This window comes from Serinus canaria, chromosome 2 (genome assembly GCF_022539315.1).
Source record: "Serinus canaria isolate serCan28SL12 chromosome 2, serCan2020, whole genome shotgun sequence".
Taxonomy (NCBI): Eukaryota; Metazoa; Chordata; class Aves; order Passeriformes; family Fringillidae; genus Serinus; species Serinus canaria.
In genome coordinates this window covers 141653706-141677891 of record NC_066315.1, presented here as the reverse complement: position 1 = coordinate 141677891, position 24186 = coordinate 141653706, and the positions used below count along the sequence as shown (strand labels likewise).

The 24186-nt window shown below is 46.5% G+C and overlaps 1 long non-coding RNA gene across 2 annotated transcripts in view; it reads right to left on the bottom strand.

The window, feature by feature from the left end:
* Positions 1–24186, bottom strand: part of LOC108961995 (uncharacterized) — a 131901-nt gene that overhangs the window by 17724 nt on the left and 89991 nt on the right. For both annotated transcript variants that reach the window (XR_007776988.1, XR_001990430.3), the window contains exons 4-5: positions 20605–20943; positions 3851–4335 (exon numbers count right to left, since the gene is read on the bottom strand). This is a non-coding gene — a long non-coding RNA (uncharacterized LOC108961995). The remainder of the gene's footprint in view (positions 1–3850; positions 4336–20604; positions 20944–24186) is intronic.

Sequence of the window (24186 nt, the reverse complement as noted above, 5' to 3'; positions counted from 1 at the left end):
AGCTGGAGCAGCTCCCTGCTCAAGCTTTGCAGCAGCAAGGGAGAACCCCCTTTGCAGGGGGGAAATCTGCTGCCACCATAATCAGTGCAGATGGCAGAGCCAGCCCCATACACCTGCACCAGGGATCATCTAAAAGGGAGAAGGTGCTGGGAGCTGGAGAGAGACACAGCCAGAGCTCAGTGGCACAACCATCTATGTGTGTAAGAATGCTCACCAAGCACCCATCAGCCCATGCTCCCCATGCTCATGTGGCCTGAGGACCTCCAGAAGGCAAGCGTTAAAATTATGAAATCCTTGAGCCAAGACAGCAAGCAACCTTTGCCACAAAACTCATTGAATCTTTGAGGAAAAGGACAGTATTTACTGTCCCTGTACTGCCTCAAACAACACTATTCCTGAAAAGATTCCGCACTGTTCTTGTGCCATGCCCTCAAGTCCTACTTTGCCTCCCCATCACATCCACAGGTCACAGATGCAGTGGGTGCACAGACTGTGGGTGACTCAGCCACTGCCAAATTGCAAGTGACCTACAGGAGCTTTCCCTTCTCCAAGCTGGCCTTGATCTGACCACCATCCTCTTCAGAAAAGGATGGGAAGTCAGACTCACTGCAAGAAGGACACACTAAACTTGCTTTAACACCCCCCTCTCTCCCCAGACAGCCCAGGGCATGAGCAATGCTACAGCAGGTGTAGGATTCATCTCACCTACCCTAGAGCCATCTGAAGTATCCTATCTAGTCAGAGTGAGCTGGCTGGGGCATGCCACATCTCATCAAAGAAAGGTGTTTGCAGCCTTGGCACCTGCATCCAAACAAGTCGGCACAGGGTGCTTTTGCAGGTGAAGAAGAATCTGCCCCACAGCCAAGGAAGATGAAGGTGCAATTTGTCCCATTCATCAGGGGTCCATCACACCTGAAAACCTATGGACAGTGTTGACTAGATCGCCCCTGGCTGCAGCATAAACCAAAAGCTGCACTGCTGACCTACATGGGGGGTGATGACTCCCACCTTGCCAACCAGTCAAGTGCAAAAAAGCAGACACTTCCAGAGGGCAAAACTGCTCTCAAAGCCTAACTTCAGCACCTGGCATGTCACTGCCTCCACCTCAGTGCACTTCCAGCCCTTAATCCTCCACTGCCCCAGTAAGGGGAGGCAGAATAGATATGCCACATTTCAGCTTCCCACCTGGTGCTCCAGTTCTCCCAGTAAGCAAAGATGGGTTTGTGCTCATACAGAACAAGGGATAAGGTGCAGATACACATTAGCTCATCCTTAGCCCTGCCTCTGTGAGTAGCAGCTTTTGGCAACCAGCTAGGTTGGGAACTAGGAACAGCAAGATCTCAAACAGCTCCACAGGGATTCATTTCACTTGAGGATGGTTATCAGAGCGTGCAGATGAGTAGTACCTTCAGCACAGCTGTATTAACACATCTCAGTAAAACTCCCTGAGACTCCAAGACAGAAAATGCCACATGGGCAGCTAATTTCCACCTAACAGCACATTTTCCTTTGGCAGAAGTTATAGACTGCAAGTGTTTCATGAGCCATTTGCAGGAACATTTGTAGGCACTACTGAGGAACTCAGAAACTTAATTATCTCTTTTAAAATGACCTGTGTGATTTAAAAACCTATTTGGACTTGAGGTGCCCTGGGATCTGTAATCCCTGATCTATTTGCTTAGCTGGCACAATCTTGAAGTTACTATACAGGCCATTCACGTTATTATAAATTGTTCTACCTACTCACCAAACCCTCAAACATGCCCCCAAATCCACCATCTCAAACTGACAAAGAGAGAAACAAAACCCCAACAATCATCTCCTTATCCTTATCCACTACCTGCCTGAGCTTCCCAAATAATGGCAAGAGCACAAATCCCTTCTGCTGGGGTCAGCAAACTTTCAGCATAAACAAATGCACAAACATCTTCAGACATAAAAAATATATAGATTTAGGGAAGTTATTATGCTTCTCGGAAACTTTTTGCAATACTATTACCAAGGCTCACCGGCAGTTTTTAGAGCCCAGTGGCAGTTCACAGCTTGAACCAGAAGACACACCACACACAAACCCTCTTACTAATAATGGCCTGCAGGGCTGGAAAGCCCCTGTGCCTCTCTCAGTGCGTGCTGCACTGAGGTGACATGCCTGGGTGCTCAATTTGAATATGTAGAGCTGAGCCCACCCACGGGGGAAGCACAGATCCTGCCTCTGAGCTTCCATCCTGACCCCAGAGATGCAAGGTGAATGGGGCAGGGACAAGTGCCCTCATTTCTCTACCCCAAAAATATTTCCACCAAGTGATGGTTAAGAGCATTCATGAGAATTTGGGGCTTTTTTAGACATGCCAGTGTGGGAGGACGTGGCCAAAAAGGGGAAGAACCTGCTAGTAAAATTCCTGATGCCCTGGCCCTTGCATTCACTGACTGATGCTACACGATCCCCAAATGCCAAACTCCTGTGCTTTCTACCAAGAGCAACACCAGATTATCACTCAAAAAAGTTTAGTCCTGAGGTAGTTTCATAGCATATGAATATCTGTGAATCAGAGCCTAAACAGAGGAGGGCTTAAAGGCATTTTCTACTCTATGAGGCAGGGACCTAACTGAGACTATGTTACAAGCCATCATGCAGGGGTTTCTGCTGGAGCCAGACGCAATAAGTTTTTTTTTATTTCACACATGATCATTACCCAGTTCTTTACTCCAAAGTGCTGTTACAGCCTGAAGAACACAAGCTCCAATGAATGTAGCAAAGTATCAAAATCATACAACCACAGAATGGGTTGGGTAGTAAGGTTCCTTCAAGGATGATCTAGTCCAACCCCCCTGCTATAGGCAGGGACGTTTCTCACTAGATGAGATTGCTTAGAGCTCTGTCCAGCCTAACCTTGAACATTTCCACGGATGAAAGTGTTGCACAGGAAGCATCCACAGTTTCTCTGGGTAACCTGCTCTAGTGAGGTGGTGTCTCACCACCCTCACAGTAAATGCTGAGACTCAAATCATGCTGCTGGGACACAGCACAGATCCTCGAGCCAGATTTTTCTTCCAGGCTCTGGTTCATGTTTGCTGAGAAATCAGGTGCAGCACCTAACATGCCTCCACTGCCCCACTGGAAGGTCCTGCCCAAGGCTCCTGCTGGTGAAAGGGACACACTGCTCAGGGTTCTCCCTCAAGCTTCTCAGTCATGGCTCAGCACCTTCATGGAAACCAAACACCCTCAGCATGGTGTGAACCACAGGTGATGCTCAAGAGTGTGGTACAGGTGGGGTCCCAGCCATCCCCAGTGACACCACTCATGCACAGGTAGTTACCTGGGACAGAGCCACACGAGCTGCCATCACTGGCAGCATGGCCCTCGCTGCAATGCTCCCTTGAAAATTTCTCCTTTTAACTCCAAATTTCCCTCATTGCTGTATGGTCCTTTGCACCCATCCAAGCTAAAGTCATCTCAGTCCCCTGCCATCCCATGTGGGTTAACACCTCCCCAGGAGCTCCTGTCATCCTGTGCATGTCCCCCACCTTCACAGCTCAGCTCCTTTTGCATCTCCCCCAAGGGCAGGCTCCTTTCTATTGCTCATCACTTCTTAAATCTCATCACGTATTGCTCACACAGCCTTGAGGCCAGTGGTTTTGGAGGCAGAGGGAGGTTCAGACACGTGCACTCAGGTAGCCTGTAAATTTGTCCCTGAATGTAGTAATTCCAGAGCCTCTCATGGAGCTGAGTACATTGGGTACAACTCTCACTTGCCATTGAGTCAATGGGGATCTTTTTTGCACTCTACTGCAGCCAGTATTTTTCCCTTAATGATTCAGAAGTAACATGCTGCAACAGCAGCTGCCTTACCTGTTTCTACACCTTCTGGTTAGTTCTGCTGAAGAAGGGGTATAATGGCTCTGAAAAAACACAAACAAAACAAAAAAAACCGCAAAGAATCGAGGAAAGTCACTAATGGCATCTATTAAAAAGACAAATATTGCATGTCCTGGAGAACAGCTATAAAAGCTGCAGCCTTTCAACACTAGCTTTCATTTCAAGGTGGCATGAGCTGCCCCATACCCTGCACCCCACTGAGGGAAGCAAAACCTCCCCTCCCTGTGAACCCTTTAGATGGACAAACCAAGGAGAAAAGGTGCCAGAGACCCAAAGCACACTCATGGAAAAGCATGGATAGTGAAATTAAGGTTCCTGGCTCTTGGCATCACACTACAGCTGTTATAAAACAGGACATCCATCTCAGCAGCAGCTATCAATACTCCAGCATGAGTCATCTGCAATACTTATCTAATGGTGAGTAAGCTGCTCCTGTCAGTCATACTTTCCAGATAAATCTGTGAAGAAAACAAGAAGGAAGAAAAAAACCTATCAGAACATGTTATCAGAGAAATAAAATGTAGGGCATGATATCTGGCCAGCAAGACAGCACCCAGAGTGGCAGACGGAAAGGTGGTTTGGGGGTCATTGGATGAAACATGCACACCAGGAGCTCCAAGACAAACATTAGGGTCCACTTGAGTGAAGTACCACTAAATCAACCACAATGTGACCCTTCCTGCTGGTGGATGCTTCAGCCAACACCCATGGCAGGGGCAGTGCATGCAACAGCTTTTGGGACTGGGACTCCAGCGTACAGATGTGTCAGCCTGGGGGTTTGTGCTCATCACTTCCCTGCTTGGCAGTGAGTGACTGTCCAAGTGAGGACACAGTGCTCAGGAAGAGTTGCTTGGGGTCAGGGTCTTTAACATCCCCAACAGCAGGGAAACCCCAACCCAGCCACACACTGGGTGCAAAACAATCCTAAACACGGGGGATGCTTCCCCACCACCCCGTGTTTTGACTGAAGGACAACAGCTAAATTGCAAATAATTTAGTGGTGAAAGTAATGACAGAAAAAGATAAAGACATCTTCTTTCAAGTCTGTTTGAGAAAAGCAACCCTGAATGACCACACAGGCTCTTTTGCACCCAGCCATATGTGACCTTTGTGTTTGCTGCCTGCCTGCATCTTGTAGACTCTGGTGAGCCACAGGATCTGAGGTCAAGCCTCAGAGAACTTTCTCACCAAGAAATCGCTGCTGGGGAAGTGAAGGAAATACCCCAAGGGTCTCCCAAGGGGTTATGGGTGTCTCATAGAAATTTCAGAGGGGAGCTGGGGAGCAGGGGCTGTGAGGGGAGAAAATTCCAAACACCTCCCCAACTTCACGTGCCAGAAAGTGAGAGAAAACCCCATGTATGAATCACCCTGTGCTGATACCTCAGAGCCACTAAAGTGTTTCACACAGGCTGCCGTGCAGCCTCCTGCCAGAACAGAGGAGCCCATTTGCTGTTCTTGCAGCCCAGCTGTGAGGTTTTGTGGGCAAGGGGAGCCCAGGGTGGGCACAATGCTTCTGTCAGCTTGCCTGCAAGTGGGGAGAGGGACAATGGCAGGGCTGTGGGAACCAACACAGATCCACCAAACCCCAAGACCTCCACACCCAAGACAGAAGCCTGAGATGGTCACCTTAATCTCCTCCTACCTGGAAGGGACTGGAAAATAAGAGCTCTTCTCATGGCTAGCATTTCACAGAATCACAGAATGGTTTGGGTTGGAAGCTGACCTTAAAGATCATCTTGTCCAAATCAACTGCCATGGGCAGGGACAGCTTCCAGGCACAGTAGACCAGGTTGCTTAAAGCCTCATTCAACCTGGTCTTGAACACTTCCAGGCACGGACATCTACTGTAGGCAAACTGTTACAGCATCTCACCACCCTCATCATAAAAAAATTTCTTCCTCATGTCCAAACCAAACCTAGCCTCTTTCAGTATGAAGCCACTCCCCTTGTCCTATCACTCCATTGTCCTTGTCAAAAGTTCCTCTTCAGACCTCTTGTAACCCCTTCAGGTGTTTTAAGGTCTCCCCAGAGCCTTCTCTTTTCCAGGCTGAACAATCCCAGCTCTCTCAGCCTTTCCTCACAGGTGACATGCTCCAGCCCTCTGATCATCTCCGTGGCCTCCTCTGGACCTGCTAAAATAGGTCCACATTCCTCTCAGACTGGGGACCCACTGCTGGACATTCCACACTGCAGCTCCAGCACTGCTCAGGGTGACTTCTGTTTTCCCTACTTGCCCTGGGGACAAAGGCTCTTTGTCAGACAAGTGCAGGGAACTGACTATCAAGAACAAGCTAGACTGTGATTTTTCTCTCGGTTAGATGTTGTTCAAGTCAGTGTTGCAGTGCTGCAAAATCATGTGTACCCAGAAACCAACAGCAGGGATGGGATCAGTCTGAAAGAGGAAAGACAGCGGGACCAACTGTGGCATGGGCACACTCACACTGGGTGAGAAGGGCCACATAACCACACCCTCACATGTCATTCTCAGCACTTAATTTTTTCAGCTTCAGAATGAAACTGATTCCTTCACTGGAGCACAAGCTCTGTATGGGGTCAGCCATTTAGAAATAAAACCAGGCCAACTTAGTCTCTCCTGAAACCTCAGACTTATTTTCATATACATATTTTTCTTCCCTTTTTTTTAAAATAGGATTGAGAAAGGCCTCACTGGAGCATGAATTCCATAAGCACCCACCTCAGGCAAATACATAATCCTGTCCAGAAACACACCAAACACCTTAATCCCAAAACTTTTATTAAAAAGCTTCCCCAAAAATTAGAAACTTTCTTTTTATGTTCAGCCTAATTACCAGTCATAACAGGTGACACCCATTTGCTCCTGAAGCATCAGCATCCTTCTGTCTCAGCAGGTCATCCATCTCTCCCCTGATACACCTGTACTGGGCTGAACAAGCAACCTGCTGCTCCAAGCTTTCCCAACTCAGATCTTCCTGTCCACCTCTTCCCATGGGAATTCATCTGAAGAACATGAGAACTGGACCCAGTAAGCACTATTGTGAAGACCACTTACCTCAGAGAAACCCTCCTGTTTTTCTAGGTCATCCTCTGAGACTTTCCTACTAGTGTTTTTAATTTTTGGGTTTGGGGCTTGAATTGGTGTTTTTTGTTTCAGTTATGCTATATGACCAAAATTGACTTTAAAATGTCTAAACATGCATTACATATGAAATCAGTATGCAGGGAGGAGGGGGGAAAACTGTCATATCTTCTTGCCAAGATGCAAATAAAGTGCTGAGTAGGAAATGAACTGGCCACAGATGTAATCTAGCCTTGTCGGTGCTTTGGAGGATGTGTGGTACAATATTAGACCCAAATTAGGAGATTCTTTCAAATAAAAAGACCATTTTGCCAGCTCAATTTTTGGTGGGAAAAAAAAAAAGAAAAAAATAAGAGAGGTCTGTTTGGTCTAATATAGCATTTAACCTAGCCAGTTTTGCAGGAATAAAAAGAACAAAATCAATAATAACCTATGTAGCAACCTATCACAGTTCTGCACATTTTTATCAGTAAATAAATTTAGCTGTATTACAAGGATTGCCCATCTGTATTACGATACAAAGGCAAACAAATGTGCACTGCTAGCTTTGGACCAAGGCTCTGGAATTTACAGAAGCAAGGAAAAATCAACAGGGGCTTTGCCTGAATAAAGACCGCTGGTTTAAGCACACAAGGCCTGTGCCAGTGTTCAGTGAACCAGCTTGGCCTGCATGCGTGTGTGCACAGTTAAAGATAACCATCTCAATACATTTATATCAAAGAGGGAGAGCAAAAAAAACCTCACATGCAAAACATGGTGACGTTCTCACAGATCTTGCAGATCTGGAGGCAAGTGAGCCGCGCTCTCACAGGAGGTCACAGCTCTCAAGTTAAAAACCCTCTGACGTGGGTTTTCCAAAAGGGGACCTCATTTGGCTGCCCCTACAACTGCTGTTGTACACAAAGCTGGTGCAAAAGTCACATAGCAAACACGTGGTGAGGTGATGCAGCACTGCAGTCATTCAGCTCCTCATTTTCTGCATGCTGGAGAGCATTTTTGGGTGCCTTATTTTGAGCTTGAAAGTCTGGAGATTGGATTCTTAAAAGCAAACGTGTGAAAACAGTCTGTTCCTCTTAATTACTAGTGTGTCTGTTTGCTTAGGTAGCTTTATGCTGGTACTGGTGAAGCAATTGTGTTTTTAATGGAGCAAAATTGCAGTCACTGGTGGAATTCACGAGAACTGCAGCTCAGCATCATCTCCTCTGCAGTCATCTGCTGGATTTGCATCTGGTTTGGTCACTCAGCTCCATGCAGCTGCTCCAAGTGTACCTCCCAATCCCTACAGGAACTAGCAAGTCGCTTGGGGTGTAAGTATAGCTGTCACCTGAGATGTCTGCAGCCATTAATTAAATTTCCTGCTCTAGGTACTGCGTACCTCTCTTCGAAAGCAGCAGCCTTGACTCAGCACATGCCAGAGAGAGGGAGAGACCGTGCTGCTTCACTTTCTTGAAAGGTCAGCAGGGGAACGCCCCGGAAAGCCTGAGTAGCAACACCTCGTCCTTAACCCAAGTGCAGGAGCTGTACTTAGGCAGCTGACTGATCACAAGAGCTGCAAGGACACGTGTCTGCTCAGCAGCAACCAACTGGAAATGCGGATGCCTTTTATTAGCCGCCCTTGTATTTAGCTTGGCTCGGAAAAGCGTGCTGCTCCGCTGGTGGGTCCTGCAGCGTATGGAAGAACAGTTATTAGTGAAGCTAATTACAAACAACGTGGCTACTTAGAGGGCTAAAAATAGCGTGGTGTATTAATAGATGGGAGTGAAAACTGGGACATGGAAGATGACGGTTTTGATCTTGAGTGCAGCAGCATCCTACGTGATCCCGGGTAATTCTCTTCATCTGTGTATTTTGTTTTCACAGTTTACAAAGCAGGCAGGAAAACCTCTTCTCAGAAAGGCTGAGAGGCTGAATTCCTCAGCATCCTGGAGCACTGAGAGGTCCTCTCTTGTATCTCCACACAAGTGGAAAACATTCCTGTGTCAGCCAAACTGGCTCAGTGACAATAATTTCACGCCATTTATGTGGCAACTCAGGCGACAGTTCCCAGAAAGCTGTAACATTTACCTTAAATACCTGAGTTCACTAGTCACTGATCAAAGGAAAATGCAGCCTTTGGAAACGGTTTCCAGTTGACCTGAGGCTGCTGGAGCAGAGCAGCAAGTGAAGCCCTTGGTGCCTGCCGCCAATCTGCAGACAGGAAGACCACTGCAAAGGGGGAAGCATCTGACTCACTTATTCCATGCCAACTTCAGCCAATTTAAAAATCTTATGATTTGCATCTACCTAATGACCAGAGGCACAAAGACTTGCAATGACACCATAAACCCCCCTGCCTCCCCACCAGACAAGCTCAGTCTCAGCCCAGCACCTGATAGCGCACACATGAGAAATCAAGCTTTTCCTTCCCCCAGTCTGCAGCCTCTCAGGCAATCTTATAAAGACAAACAAGACCCTGACTACCCTTTCAAGCTGGACAAATACCACTGCTCTGCTGGAGAACATCTCCTGAACAGCAGGAGACCACACCAGCCAACAGAAGGAAAGGACATGAGGAGCTCGAGTCCCAAATTCCTCATGTCCCAGAGAAGCTCCAATGCCAAACCTGGCCAGGCTTGCAGGCACCAGGCAGGCTCCATCTCCCCAGCTCCCAGGCTTTCTTTGAAACTTCACAGTGCTTGGCTACATGCAGGGTAGACAGATGTGTGCAACCCCTGGTACCATAGATGCAAAGCTGTATTTGAGTGGATCAATGCACTGCTCCAAGATGCCAAATTAACTCCTCCACATCTATCCCTCTGATACAGCTATTTCTATGAAGAGTTAAAAAAAAAAAGGTCTTGAATAATGATGCAACTGGGGTGTTATAGGAGGTCTGCGTGACTCCTAGTAACTATAAGGCAACATGCCTTAATGAGTAAGAAAGGGGAGTGGAAAATTAATGTGCATTTGCAGAGGGATTAATCTATTTCTTTAAAACAGAGGGCATGCCTCTGAAATAAGACAGTGCAATCCCACAGTCAGTGACAGTTCTACCTTTGGACTGATGTAGAAGAGATAAGACTCTGCCCTTGAGTGCTTTGATACCTTCTGCCCAAGAGTTCAAGATGATTAAAAAAAAAAAAACAACTAAACAAAACAAAAAACCCCTTGAAGAAAACATTAAAAGCCACAAACCATACCAGTTTCAATACAAACAAACAGGAATGTTTTCTTAAGCTTTTTCTACCATGGAAGGAGTGAGATAAGTGGACCTTTCATATGAGTGTTGTGAAAACAGCTGCAGAAAGATAACAGAAATTGAAATATATGTCAGATGCAACTGTAAGCTACTGTCTTCTCAAGCTGCAACTGTTCCTACATTTAATCTCCAAGATGAGCAAACAAAAACATCTAACAGCGCTTCCAAAAATCAGCACCTCTCAGCTGTACTACTGGCTTCCTGACCAGGAGGGGTGGTGGCACCCCCCTAAGTGGAGGTTGAGTCCTAGAGGAGAGTGCCAAGCAGGAAGAGGAAGGATGGAGAGGGGAAGGAGGAGACACAGGAAGGAGGAGCAGTCTCCTTTCTCCTAGCTCTCGTGATACAAAATTTCTCAAGGCTTCTGCCACCTGTTGTGTTTTCTAATGGACATAAATTCCTTTACCACCCTCAAGAGCAGAAGGTCAGTGGAACTCAAAGATGCTTCAAGAGCCAAGCATGGCCCAACATAGCCAGACATCCCCACTGAGCACCAGCAGCTCTGGGAGAAGACCTAGCCCAAGGCTGAGGAGCTGGAACTTCAGCAGGGCTTTGAGCTCCAGCTTTACAGTCCATGGATTTGGGTGAGGTGTTTTATCTTCCATAGAACTCCACAGAAGGAGGAGGGATGACCCACTCTTCTGCATTTTGCTCCTCACAGGAACTCATCTGCAGGCCTGCTGCAGCCGAGGACCTGGGCAGACACACAAGGACTGCCCAGCACTGAGTGTCTCTGCTGCTGATGGGTGTTCAGAGGTGGAACTCCATAAACCACCACTGGAAACATGAAAAGAAAGTGGCACCAAATTATGACTGTGGGAAAAAAGAACAGATGCCTGGTGCTTCCTTCTTTTTCAAGCACTCTTCTTTTTTTTCTAACCTATGACCTAATTTTTTCTAAAATATCCCTTCACATTGGGATAAAGCAATTTGTGGAGATGGGAGATGCTCTCTAAAGAAAATATCCACCGCACCTGTGACAGACCAAAGGATTTTTATCTACTTAAAAGTAGAGCAAGATGATTCAAACTGAAAAAAAATGAAAGAAGAAAGTGATTTTTCTCCTTTTCTTAAATCATCACCTAAATCAAACTAAGCAAAGTAAAATTAAATTAGGAAAGGGGAAACTTCAGCCAGACATTGGGAAGTATTTAACAACCTCATGCATCCTCCTGTTGGGAAAAGCTTCCCATGAGGAGGTCAGCAGCGGGGAAGTGAAGTCACCCCCGGCTCCGGAGCTCAGGGCTGCGCTGGCTGATCGGCGCTGGCAGCGCCCGAGCCGGGATGGGGGGTCCTGCCCAGCTCCCGCCGCAGCACGGAGCCCGGCTGACTTCATCGGAAGTGAATTCTCCTTCCCCTGCTCCCCCTCCGGCCCCCATTCATGTTGGGAAGGAGCCTGGCAAACCCTGGGGGGATTACAAGGCAGGGGAAGCAGGAGGTTAAAATGCTCTGAGGCCCCTTTCAGTCTAAAAGACAAAGTAATAGCGAAGCTAAAACAGATGCTTGCTCAAAATAAAGAGTGGTTTACACAATTCTCAAAGAGAAGCCAAAAAATGAAAATACTGTGTACAGTCCCAGGAAACTGAGAGCATCCTGTTCTTATAAATAGCTACAATAGTTGCATCTACAATAACATTATTGCAGCATTTTGAAATGATGCTAAAAAATTATGTGTGTTATTCGAAGGATAAATTTGAGATGGCACAAAAAGGAGACCATGCTGCTGAGTACGATGTAATGAAAGCCCTTAGTTTAAAAATAATATATACTTACAATTTACTTCCACGAGTGATACAAGCAGGACTGACAAGACCAGCCACCCAGGCAGAGGGACAAGCAGCTACCCATTTAAATGAGCTCTCTACAAACAGAGCAAGAAATACCAAGACAAAGCCATGGAGAGATTAAGTCAGCAAATGCCCCTTATAAATGTAATTATTGTTGACTCCTGTTGCACTTGGTAGGCTGACCTGTTTCCCTGGACAATCAGAGAGAAGTGATATTCTGAGAGAATATTTCTGTATTTCACTAACATTTGACCAGGGTATTTTACTGTGCTTTGATCCAGCTCATCTCTTTAGGTGAAGGGTGCTATACTCAGGCTCTGGGTTCAGCCATTCCTCCACCTTTCTAGTGAAACTGCCACCTCAGCAGCTGCCAGCAGTGTCTTGGCACAAGCATGTCTCTGCTGCTTCGAGAATGGACTGAAAATGTCATGTTTCTTCCCTCTCAATTAATGCAAATGGATCAACTGAAATAGGAGATTACAACTTGCAGGATTTCAAGAATCACAAAGTGGTTTGGGTAGGAAGGGAGCTTCAAAGCTTCATTTAGTTCCAATCCCCCTTGCCATGGGCAGGGACATCCTCCACTAGACCAGGTTGCTCAAAGCCCCATCCAGCCCAGCTGTGAACACTTCTAGTCTTGAAGCATCAACAACTTTTCTGGGCAACCTGTTGCCAGTGCCCCACCACCTCACAGAAAAAAGTTGCTTCCTTATGTCCAACCTAAACCTGCCATCTTTCAGTCTGAAGCCATTCCCCATTGTCCTGTCACTCCATGCCCTAGTAAAAAGTCTCTTTCCAGCTTTCTGGTAGCCTCCTTTAGGTACTGGAAGGTGCTCCAAGGTCTTCCTAGAACCTTCTCTTCTCCATGCTGAACATCCCAAACTGTCTCTATTTTACCTCAAAGAAGAGGTGCTCCATAGGGACACGAGAGTAGATAAAAGCAGTTCTCCTGGAAGGAACCCATCTCTGGAATTTGGGCTCTATTTATTCATATATTTGATCAACACCTCTGGCTGCTGCTTCAGAATGGCTTGTGGACTCTGATTTGTCTTCAAACTCCGGAGCTCTAGGCGTGGAGCAAGTCTGCCAAGTGAGGGAGCAACACAACCAGAAAGATTTGTCTCTACATTGCGTTGCTTTCCCAGTTTAAAACACCTGTGCCACTGTCCTGGGACCTGCCAGTGAAACTGTGCTGCAGTTGCTCTGCAGCTATTCACACCAGAGCCTGCCTTACAGGTTTGACTGACATTCACTGGCTACTTAGGCTGAATTCGAGGGTCTTGCACTTGGGCACTTCAAGTCGTCTCTCAGACCATTACCAGCACAGCTTTCCACAGACTTCCACTCTCTGTCCACAAGTGATTTTTCATCCCCAGGTTGAAGCCAGACTAGTACAGAACTGACAAGCCCTTTCTTTTGTTCTTATGTGGTCAGAATACCCACAGCTAATTACAGCCAAAGACTACAACCTAGAAAAAAGAGATGCTGACTTTTCATATACAGAATAGGGGAAAACAGCAGAGAAGAGGGGAAAAAACAGAAGAGCTAAAAAAAGGAAGGAGGAATGAAAAAGAATTACAAGAAAAAGGAAAAAAAGGGCAGGAAGGAGGGAAGAAGACATGGAAAAGGGGGTGGAAAGAACAAAAGAACTGGGTGGGATTACTCTAGTAGCGTTCAGGCACTAATTCAGCACTTGTTCACCTGGCATACTGCCCATGGAGAACAGGCACTGCATTAGGTAGCAGGTCTCCTGCACAGTGCTGGCCCCAGGCTTTAATCCTCCTCCTGCACAGACGGCCCCATGATCACGTTTCAAGCCTTATAAATTATTTACATCAGATATGAGGAAACAGAGACATTAGAGATGGAAAAGATGCACCAGGCCATCCCCTGGGGAAGAGAGCTGGATCCTTCCCCGTGTCACACGAGCAAAGCAGTGATGCTTTGTCTCTCCTTAAGAAGGTGTTTTGCTGCTCCATGCCCTCATCAGGCTGAATTTCTTCATGAAGCCTTTGCATAAATTGCATTTATTTTGACTTCTAATCCCTTCCTTCTGGCATTACCACCTGCCTGCATCCTCTGCAGACCTCTGAGTAGTACAGAATCACTAAGACACCTCCTTCTTGAAAATTTGCCAAAGACATGAAATACCCCACAAGGCTCAGTTAAAGATACCTCCAAGAATAACCCAGCAATCGGGTACTTAAAAAAATAAAAATCAAACTAATTTTGAAAAAGGAGGACTTTCAGCTAGAACTTTGCTCTTCCTGCCTTCACTCCCAGAGTGGGAGAGCAGTTGCTAGCTAGAGATGTGGTCAGCAGAAAAATATTTCCTAAGCTATGGACTGACTGCTTTGTAAAGTTTCTCCTGTAGCACCAAAGTAAATAATGGACTCCACAGCAGCTTCATCCTTCCTCCCACAGTGCTCAGCCAGCTGGAGTTTGTGGGATGGGGCAGCACTCATCCACCTGAATGCTTGGCAAAGGCCAAAACACAAAAGCACAAAAGCAAGCACAAAATAACTCAGTCCCCATCCCCAGCACCACATTTTAAGAGCTAACTCCCTCCTGACAACTGAGATAGAGTACATAAAGGAGCATGTCATGCTTTGAACTCCACGGTAATTCACCTCCTTGCCAGGATTTACACATTCTTTCTGTTGGCTTCAAGAGTTGCCAACACTTCCTTCACTTACAGGGCTTCATGGAGATGAAAGACTCCTGCTGAGAGTCCTCAAGATTTACTGCAGTTTTGGTTCAGATCAGGAAAGCACTTACACGTGCTCCTAAATACTGCTGAAGTCAAGAGCACCCGGCTGCACGCTCCGTACTCAAAAGCAATCAAGAGGAACCCCTTTTTTTCATTGGAATAAACAGGCATGTAGAATCTTAATTAGAGCTAGATGGAAATTACCTAAATGAGCAGCTTTTTACTGTAACAAACCGGATGGGAAGATAATCAAGTACAAGACATGAGGACAGAAACTGGATGGGGAGAAGCTGGCACTGAGGGTTTGCTTGAGCAAGCACAAGGTGCAGGACACAGGGCTTGCTCACAGCACCTCTGAAAACAGGCTGTTTTCAAGACACCAAAGTCAGAGAGGAGAGGTTCCCAGGTACTTTTACTGAAGACTCCCCTTCTAATAGATGTATTCTGGCTTGCTCAAAATGGTAGGGACCAAGCCAGTCTGCTTTTCCCCAATGTGTAATGCATTTCTGCTGGCTTGTCCTGCTCTGCTTGCATAGGCCTGTGCTGGTACTGGGAAGCCCTGAGCATGGAGCAGAAGTTTTGGAGGCTCTCCTATACTCCACAACTCATACCTGACTGGCAGTATCTATGATGAACAGATCTATAGATATAGATTATTTGGGAATATTTGGAAATTCAGCCTGTTCAGTCCCCATTCCCATACTCCCAGGGCTACATGTGGGACATCTGACAGTCACCACCAACTGCAAGAGAGCTGTAGCTGCTCACAGGCCACTACATCACCTATGGCTGCCCCAGAGCAGGACCAGCACTGGGCACTAACAATGTTCCAGCCGTGTGTTAGGGCCAATTCAACCTTCCATTATGTGAGTCAGTCTAACCCAGTTAATGGTTTCTAGTAAGAGCGCTGCGGGTTCCAGGATGACTGTGCCTTAGCAGCTTCTAGAAAAAAAATTACCTCAGCTGACAAATAAAATGACAGGTTTTGCTTTTTTTTTCCAACTGCAAACTTGGTCTGGGAACTGAAAGCAAAGATGTGAGTTCTCATCACCTCAAGCACTGCCACCCAGCATGTCATCTCCCAACAAGATTGCAGTGTCCATGGAACTGGGCATGCTGGGTGTGTGGGGTACATGCCATGATGCCATGAGTGCATGGGCTGCATGTCATGGGTGTGCAGCATGCTTAGTGTGAGTGTGGAGGGTGCATGCTGTGCACATGCAGGGTGCACTCCATGGCCATTTGGGGTGAACTCCATGGTGGGTAGGCTGCCAGAACCCAACTCACCAAGGTTATCTGCAAAAATTCAGAAGCCACAGGCAAACACAATGCTGGAGACAATGGTCAAACAGTGCATGCACTTAGAGCAGAGGGGGTTTCCTCCAACTGCCTTCTTTTAACAAATCAAACATGATCCTGCAATTGTATTAAAGGCAGGCACCCAGCTGGACAGGCCAGGCTGACAAATGGGAGTTACCAGCTGGTCGACTCAGATGGTCACTAGCCCTAAACACAGCACTTCCCCATAACCTCCCCAATCCCCTACCGAGGCAATCACCTATTCCCACAGGAACAGCAGAGCACTGCATCCAGGGCAAACAGACAATAAACAACCACCTCAGCAGGAGCCAGGTAATAGGGAAAAGCATGACTGTGGTGCAATGGCATGCAGACACTGCTGGGGAGCAAAGCCCAAGGGCCAGCTGGTCATCCACTGCCCTGGAGACCTCCACTCCAGCATGACCTCAGGGCAGTGGTTGCTCAACTGCTGGTGCAGGGCCAGAGGCTGATGGGCAGGCCTGAGGCTGCTCCACTGAGGTCAGGGTGACTCAGCATGATTCAGAGGGAAAATGGTGAAGAGAAAAGGTCTGAAGGAAGCAAGACCCAGGCCACAAGTGACAGCATCTGCAGGTGCCTGGGACCCCATGCTGCAAGCTGTGATGGATGCTGGGCTGCACTATCAAAATGCAGGAGGGAGGACAGAGAAAAACCTGAAAATCAGGCTGTGGATACTGTTTCAAGAGGAGGAAGATGGCTGCACATGCCCAGAGGTGCCATCCATGAGAAGGGTGGCAATGTCCTGCTCTCTGACCCCTGCCCTACCTTGGAGATGGGGCAGCCTGGGGATGCAGCACCCATCAGCCCCAGCATTTCTTGACAGCTGCTGTAGATGGCAGAGGAGCCTCCCCAAGGAGTCACTCAGAGCAGAGCCTTGGCCCACGGCCACACCACAGAGGGCTGTTATCTCTGGGCATCTCATGGGGCACTGCAGAAAGCAGCGCTGGTGGTTTGGCTCTGAAATAAAGTGGTCTTCCGTGGGCAGCATCCCCCAAAGATGAGTCCTATGCTTCCAAGAGCATGCCAGGATTGAGCCAGGAAGGGTGCAAATAGTGGGACTTTCAGCCATAATGTCCTCACTGTATGGGGCATAGCTACCACTCTTATACTGACCTAAAGAATGGCTTCTGCTGGATAGGTGGGCTGGACCTTCTGCTGTGCACTACATGGCTGCCCCAGGCCAGCTTGAAGATACTTGTAATTACAGGAGAAGTGAAGTACCTTGCCATGGTCACAGACAAACTGAAAAACTCCTTCGGGACCACCTGGCAGAAGAAATTTGTGCTGCACAGTAAGTCTTTCTCCATCAAAAACAGTGTTTTACCAGATTTATTCTGATCTGAGAAGATGACCCCACCTTAATACAACACTACAAGAGTATTGTTGTGTGGAATGCACACTCCTGCGAGGAAAACCACATGGTATTTCAGAGTGCCTTTCCTAGGAACCTCTTAACAGAAAGTTTGACCATGCTTGGGTGGCTGGGTGGATAGCTAGTCTTGCTTCTTGCCCAGGAGGACTCCTAGGAGCAAACTTGCCTTTGTGGACAGTGCTCAGTTAGGGGAGTCCACCGAGGCCACTCACTCTCCATCAAGAGCTTTGCCCAGATGCACTGCAGAAGCTGAACACCCCATGCTGTCAGTTCTGCTCTAAGAGGCAAAGACAAGGCACAAAGAAGGTGCTTGAGCTTGGTGAGAGAAGCTTCTCTGCCTCTCCCCTACCTGATAAACACCAAGACAACCTCTTGACTCATCAGCAGCTACCAGGTTAACTTCCAAAGACTGAAATGGAAAGAGAGGGAGGAAAATAACCTGTCCTTAAAGAGGTGGAAGGATAGAGAGATGCAAGCTCAAATTCTGGAGAAAAGCTTTTACTGTCAGCAGGAGGGGATGGCTTTTCACACCACAGAACTGGAAGCAAAGCCTTTGTGCAGTGGGAGAAAAGTCCCTGGATGCAAAGCCTAAAGTTATCAGCTGTGCATACAAGGACTGCTAAGTGAAGATGCATTTGCACAGCTCTAAGATGCCCTGTTTTAGTCACATGAATGGTCTCCCTTCCCCTTCTCAATCCCACATTCTCCCAGGCACATGGAAAATCCTCAGAGCTTCGATCTGCAACAAAACCTTGACACAAGCATCTCTGACTTACGGACACAAATCCATTTATTGCTGGGCTGGGAGGCTGGACAAAGAGGAGTGGTGTCTCAGAGCTGGGTGCCAGGGCCACTCTCTGATTCAGCAAAGCCCTTGATAAGAAATGTCATCCTCCATTCAGTAATTTTAGCCTATGAGATAACAATCTCTATCAGCCTCAAACATATGGCTGGCTGCAGTGCATGCAGCAAAATGAGACGGGTAATTTATTTGCTTGTGCTAAGAGCACTCCCAGACCCAGAAAAGCTGATGCAACCAAATAATAAGTACTAAATTACACTCTATTCTTTGGAGACCTGGAAGAGGCTCCTGTGATATACAAGGGGTTGTATCTCTCTCCTTTAAGCATCAAGCCACCAAGAAGACAACAGTCATCCACAACTAATAGAAGACTGAGCTGCACTGCATTTTCTAAGGTCTGTTCTTCTCATTAAATCCTATTTGTTACACAGGAATTCACATCCACAGATATGACTGGTGCTCTCTATGAAGTGCCAGCAGATGCTTCCCAGGGGAAGAAGTGGAAGGGTTAAATGACAGAATTACACAGGACTCAAGGTGAATTCCAATCTCCTGGTCATTGGAGCAGGACCATCAGCCCACCAGATGCTGTGATGTCCCCTGGCTGAATCCAACTTAGCACCCCTGATTTAGGTGACCTTGGCTAATCCATATAAACACAATAGTGGGCCAGAGACTGCATGGCTTGGGTTGCTCAGTAATGAGCTCTGTAACCTGAGCACAACAGGAGCATCTGATCCATGGGGACAAATGGACATAAAGGACACTCCCAAGAAATGCTTAGCACATTTAATCACTGGATTCTGCAAGGATCTGCTGAGAAAAGCTCACTCCTAAAGCACTCTTTCTTATACTCTTTCCTCTCTTAGCTATCACCTGGGGGGATACCAAACTGGTCTTGCTCTGTACAGCCACTTCTACTCCCTTTCATCTTTAATAGTGTGGCTGCTGTTCAATGTGTATCACACATTTTGTCAGCTCATCTTTAAATGGGGAATTTCAATGCAAGATTAACATCTAAACATCCACTCTGAAACAGAAACTTTGGCTTAACAGAACAAATATTTAAATTTGGTTCTTCCAAGGAAATGGGCCAGACCCAGACTTTGAAGGAGTCCTTCATCTCTCTGATTCAAATCTGCTTTAGAAATGTAGCAGCTACACATTTAGTCACAGTCTCTTCATAGATGTGAAACCATTGTTGCTTCCCAGACAGTGGTACCTTCCCACCACCACATCTACCCATGTCACTAGCATTCTCACTGGAAAAATCAGCAGTTAAACCAACAACTGAATGAGTCACAGAACTTAAAAACTTCTAATACAAAGTGATGGTCCTTCCAGCTCAGTGCTGACACACAAGGGTGAGGGACAGCCAGGAAATCTCTGATCTGAAGAGAAAGGGGAATTTTCACCTCAGTGGAGTTCAGTTCAGCATTTTTCACCATTGCCAAATTTATTAGGGCATATTGCCATGACAGTATAGGTCCCCATGCACACACTGGCATGGCCTTCATGGGAACATCACACACACCACACATACTGAGAGGGAGAATCTGATGAGCCCTTTCCACCCTCACCACCATCCAGCCTCCAGAGTGCATGGAGAGCACAAAGTGCAGCAGAGGAAAGCTGTATGTCCCCCATGCCCATGGAGCTGTATTGCTAGAACAGACCAAGCCTGGCACCCCTCTGTCATCCTGGCCAGCCTTCTCCTCCACGGAATGCTTCCAGCACCCTAGAGCCCAGGGCTCAACACGGGAGGAGCCATGCATGTTTGAGGAAAAACATTTGCAGCAAGAAAAAAGCTAAAAACTAAATCAAGCTTCAACTTTCTTTTCCACAATCAATGTTTTTCAGTTCTCTGAAGGTAGTAAAATGGAAACAGGTAATTTTGCTCTATTTTCTGCCTTTCTCCTCTTGTGGGTTTGGACAAAGCAATGTGAAAGCCCATACATTTCAGCTCTCTCTGTATCTCATCAGTTTGGAAAATGCATCACTGTCCTGCTCTGGAGCTAAAAAGAGTGCAGTGAAAACAGTGTGAGGCACTTGTCATCCTTACTGCCAACAACAGAGCAGTAAGATCCTCAGGCATAAAGTAAAGGCACAAGTGTCCTCCAGAAACAACACATTTAATGTGTGTGTGTATGCGTGTGTGAGCACAGATGCTTGAAAAATTAAGTCTTAGATATGTGGATAACTAAGGCAGCTGAAATTCACTGATGATTTTTTACATGAAGCCTGCTCAAGGCATGGGTAATGCAGGACACAGGAAGTGGCCAGGGAACAGGACAGAGACTGGGGGCAGTAGGAGAAACTACTCAATGCATGGACTCATTACTCCTCTCATTTCTTGTCTGATGGATATTTCACTGAGGTACGAAGGAAAGAAAATGTTTTGTGTTTGTTTGATTTTTTTTTTTACCTTGTTAAAAAGCTTCAGTCCCACTCTGGAGGTCAGGAAGCTGGCTTGTATCATCACCTCCTCTTCTTCTAGTATCCACACTACTCCCAGGTAAAATCTGTCTCTAAACCAAGATGTATATGCAAGGCTTTTCTCCTTTTGAGTACTCCTTCCAAAGAGCAACACAGCATTGTAAAGCATTCTATCTCCTTGTGTGACACTGGAAATATAAATTTAAGCTTCTCTGTCCCCAAAGTCTAGGGGAAGGGTTGCCTGGCAAGTTCAGAAAGTCTTCTGAAATACTGTAATCCAAGCCAAACTGCAGCTCATTGAGTTTCACCATCCAAACACTGGATACACCTATAAAGAAAACACAGTTTTAATATCTGGATCAGGACAGATTGACAAACCTTCAGATTTTATACAAGATTTCTATTAGTATCAAGAGAGTGATGTCTGGTTCACCCATCAAAGGACACCCTGACCTTGCAGTACTGACAAAAGAACATCTTGTTGTTGCCTCAAGATGCAGCCAATGGAAGGTACTACTCTAACAGAGATGAATAAGAGATGGCAAAGAAAAATCCAGTTCTGTCATCCTTGTGGGACTTAAAGATCTTGATTTTTTTTTCTATCATTCTGAATAAGTGGAAAGAAATATAAAAAAACTTGAAATATTGAAAGGTGCTGAATTGAAACTCATTTTGACTTGAAGCACTTTGTTTCGACAGTTGGAAAATTTCCCTTTGGAGTCACAAACTTTTACATTTTGTATTAAAACTTCCACTAGATACAAAGACTCCTTTCAAATACAAACCAAAATTGAGTCAGAAAGTTTAGATGTACTGTCAGTAGCCAACCCTCTCCAAATTTTTACTACACTTTTCCCAAAAAGGAGGATTTACTGCAGCTGTCTCCTGAGGGTGCGTTCAACTGCAACATCACAAAGTAACAGTCAGCTCAAATGCCAACAAAGGAAACATTGAGCTACTTTAATAAAATTAAGTGGATTTTAATACACATTACAATACAGTTAGCTTTACATGTAAATTCTACCCTAAGACAATGTAAGTGTTCGACTGCAGACTGTCACAAACTAGCAAAATGACTACTCTGTGTGTTGATTAATACTAATGCAGACGTTGCTCTGCTGGGTATAACACACTGCTCCACCGAGGAGGCAGGAACAACTCCAGAAATCAAATCAAGAATTAATTCTAAATTTTATCCAAAATAGCCATTTTTTTGTGTGCAGAGGGAAACAGAAACACAGCATTTAGGTACTTTATCTAAACTAAAGACTTTCATGAAGTCCAGGAGCTCTTCCACTGGACACTGGCCAGACACAAGCAACCCAACATAATGGACCCAAGAAAGAAGTAGCCTTCATCTGTGTTCAGGGGACATTTGAAAGAGATGGAAAATAAACACAATGGAGATGTCTACGAGGTTTCTTTGGGTGGGAAGAGCTGCAGAAGAAGAGGCCAGCAGCCCTATCCCATTAGGGAGGGCCTACAAACTAACTCCAACCCAGCAAGGAGAGAAGGATTGTCAGGGTGGACCAGTGACATAGAAACTCAGGTTTAGGAGGAAGATGGGAAAAACTTGTAATTTAGCCTCATAAAAGAAGAGCTCTCTTATATCAATGAAGAAGCTTGGTCCTACCCAGATTTAATATTCCTAGTTACAGAGACCAACAGTGAAGAGAGGGCCCTGCCTATGGCAGAGGGGTTGGAATAGAAGATCTCTACAGCCTCTTCCAGCCCAGGCCTTTCTATGAAACCATTCTATGAGAAGCAGGAAAGCTGGTCTATGCTGCAGAAGAAACCTCTTCTTTGGGTGCGGGATGTGGAACAGGAGGTACAAAGCACTGATGCTCAAACACACCCTGGCTAGGGAAGCCAAGCAGTGTGGTTTATTGTCAGAAGAAACAAGATCATAGCTTGGTGTGGTGGAAGCAAATTACTCTGGCACTGCCTGGGAGCATGCAGGGGACAGCTAACAAGGTGGCAACAGGAAACAAGATGGGCCCTAAGCCATGAGAGTGGTAATGCCATCCACAGCTCCAGAAATGTGTCTCTGACCATCTCTTGATTTCTGTGTTCATGTGACAACATTTAGAAGCCACACTGTCTCTCCTGCTCCAAGATCTGCAGTGATGTTTCAGCATCTTTACTCTCTGAAGGACCACACACACAAACCAAGGTCCTGCAGGCTCCTCTAGGGCTGCACAATGTCCACCTGCATCCTGTGAATCATCCAGCTGAGCTGCTCTCTGACACGTAACCAAGAGCACTTGATGGCCAATCCTTGGCCAGCTCACGGTGCTGTGTCATTCATTAGAGAGAGAGAGGCAGAAATAGGATGAGATCTACACCTTTGGGCCATTCATCTCACAGGCACCTACCACACCAACATCTCCTCCGCCTCACAGAAGGGCTTTGCCACACCCCAACCACATGTTTCCACCTTCCTCCCCCATTTTAACCTGCATAACCTCCAACGTCACCCCACCATCCCTGGAGGGAGGTGACAAACCAGCCTTCATATGGGGAGATGAGACTCTTTTCTTCTTCAAAGACCTTGTGGCTGCCATCACCTTTCAAGACCAGGCATCCAAGTCAGTAGATTGCAGTGAGCACCACAAACTGGTCTGCTCTGAAGACATGCTCTCTGTGACACAGAAAATGAGCCATCAGCAGAAGTCATTGGGGAAAAGGGAGGAAGAGCAGCATGGTGTAAGGAGCTGCAGTGCTCACCAGATCTGAGTCCGTATTGGAAGGGCTGTGACCCAGGGCTTGGAGCGTGCAGCCTAGAAAGACTGCACAGCTCAGGGTACTGGGAATTATGGAACATTATCCTCAGGCTGCTGGCAACATTCCCTTGGGCAGGGCACAACGCTGACACAGTGACATTAAAAGCACAGCTCCCAGTAGTATCCTGGTTGCCCAAAGCCCTGGCATGAGGCAGCTGAGCTGTCCCAAAGCTGACCCTCCCTGGAGGAACACCACATGCTGACAATCCTGGCACACGGATTAGCAAGGCAGTGTTGAAGTGCTAAACAGATACAACCAGGGAGAGAAACAGCTTCCCACTAATGAGGGGACAGGCAGGAGGATCTTCTCACACAAGGAGAGCTTGCCTCAGCTGAAGTCAGTGTTCAGACAGACAAATGTCTTGCCCACGTGGCTGAGTTGCAACAGCACAGGTACACAGTGACCTGTAACCAGGCAAACCTGGGGCACAGTACTTAAAATTACATGCAAGATTACTTCCAAACACCCTACATGAATGGTAAAAGCAAGAATAATTTGGGTTACAGTCTGAATTGCCTTCCTTTCCCACGCTTCCTTGGCAGCTGGTTGTCCTTGCTTCTGCTGCTAAACTTCCCCCTCCTCCATTTCTGCACTACTCATAAATTAGCATCACACACAGCAGCAGGCAGTAAAACACACCAGCAGCATTGCTGAAGGCATTGACTTCAGCAGTGGCTTAAGCAGATGTGCTAAGGAAACATCTGGATGATATTACCAAAAAGCTTTCTAGGTTCCCCATCAGATCAACACCTCTGTTTCCTCTGAATCATTACACATAAGAAACAAC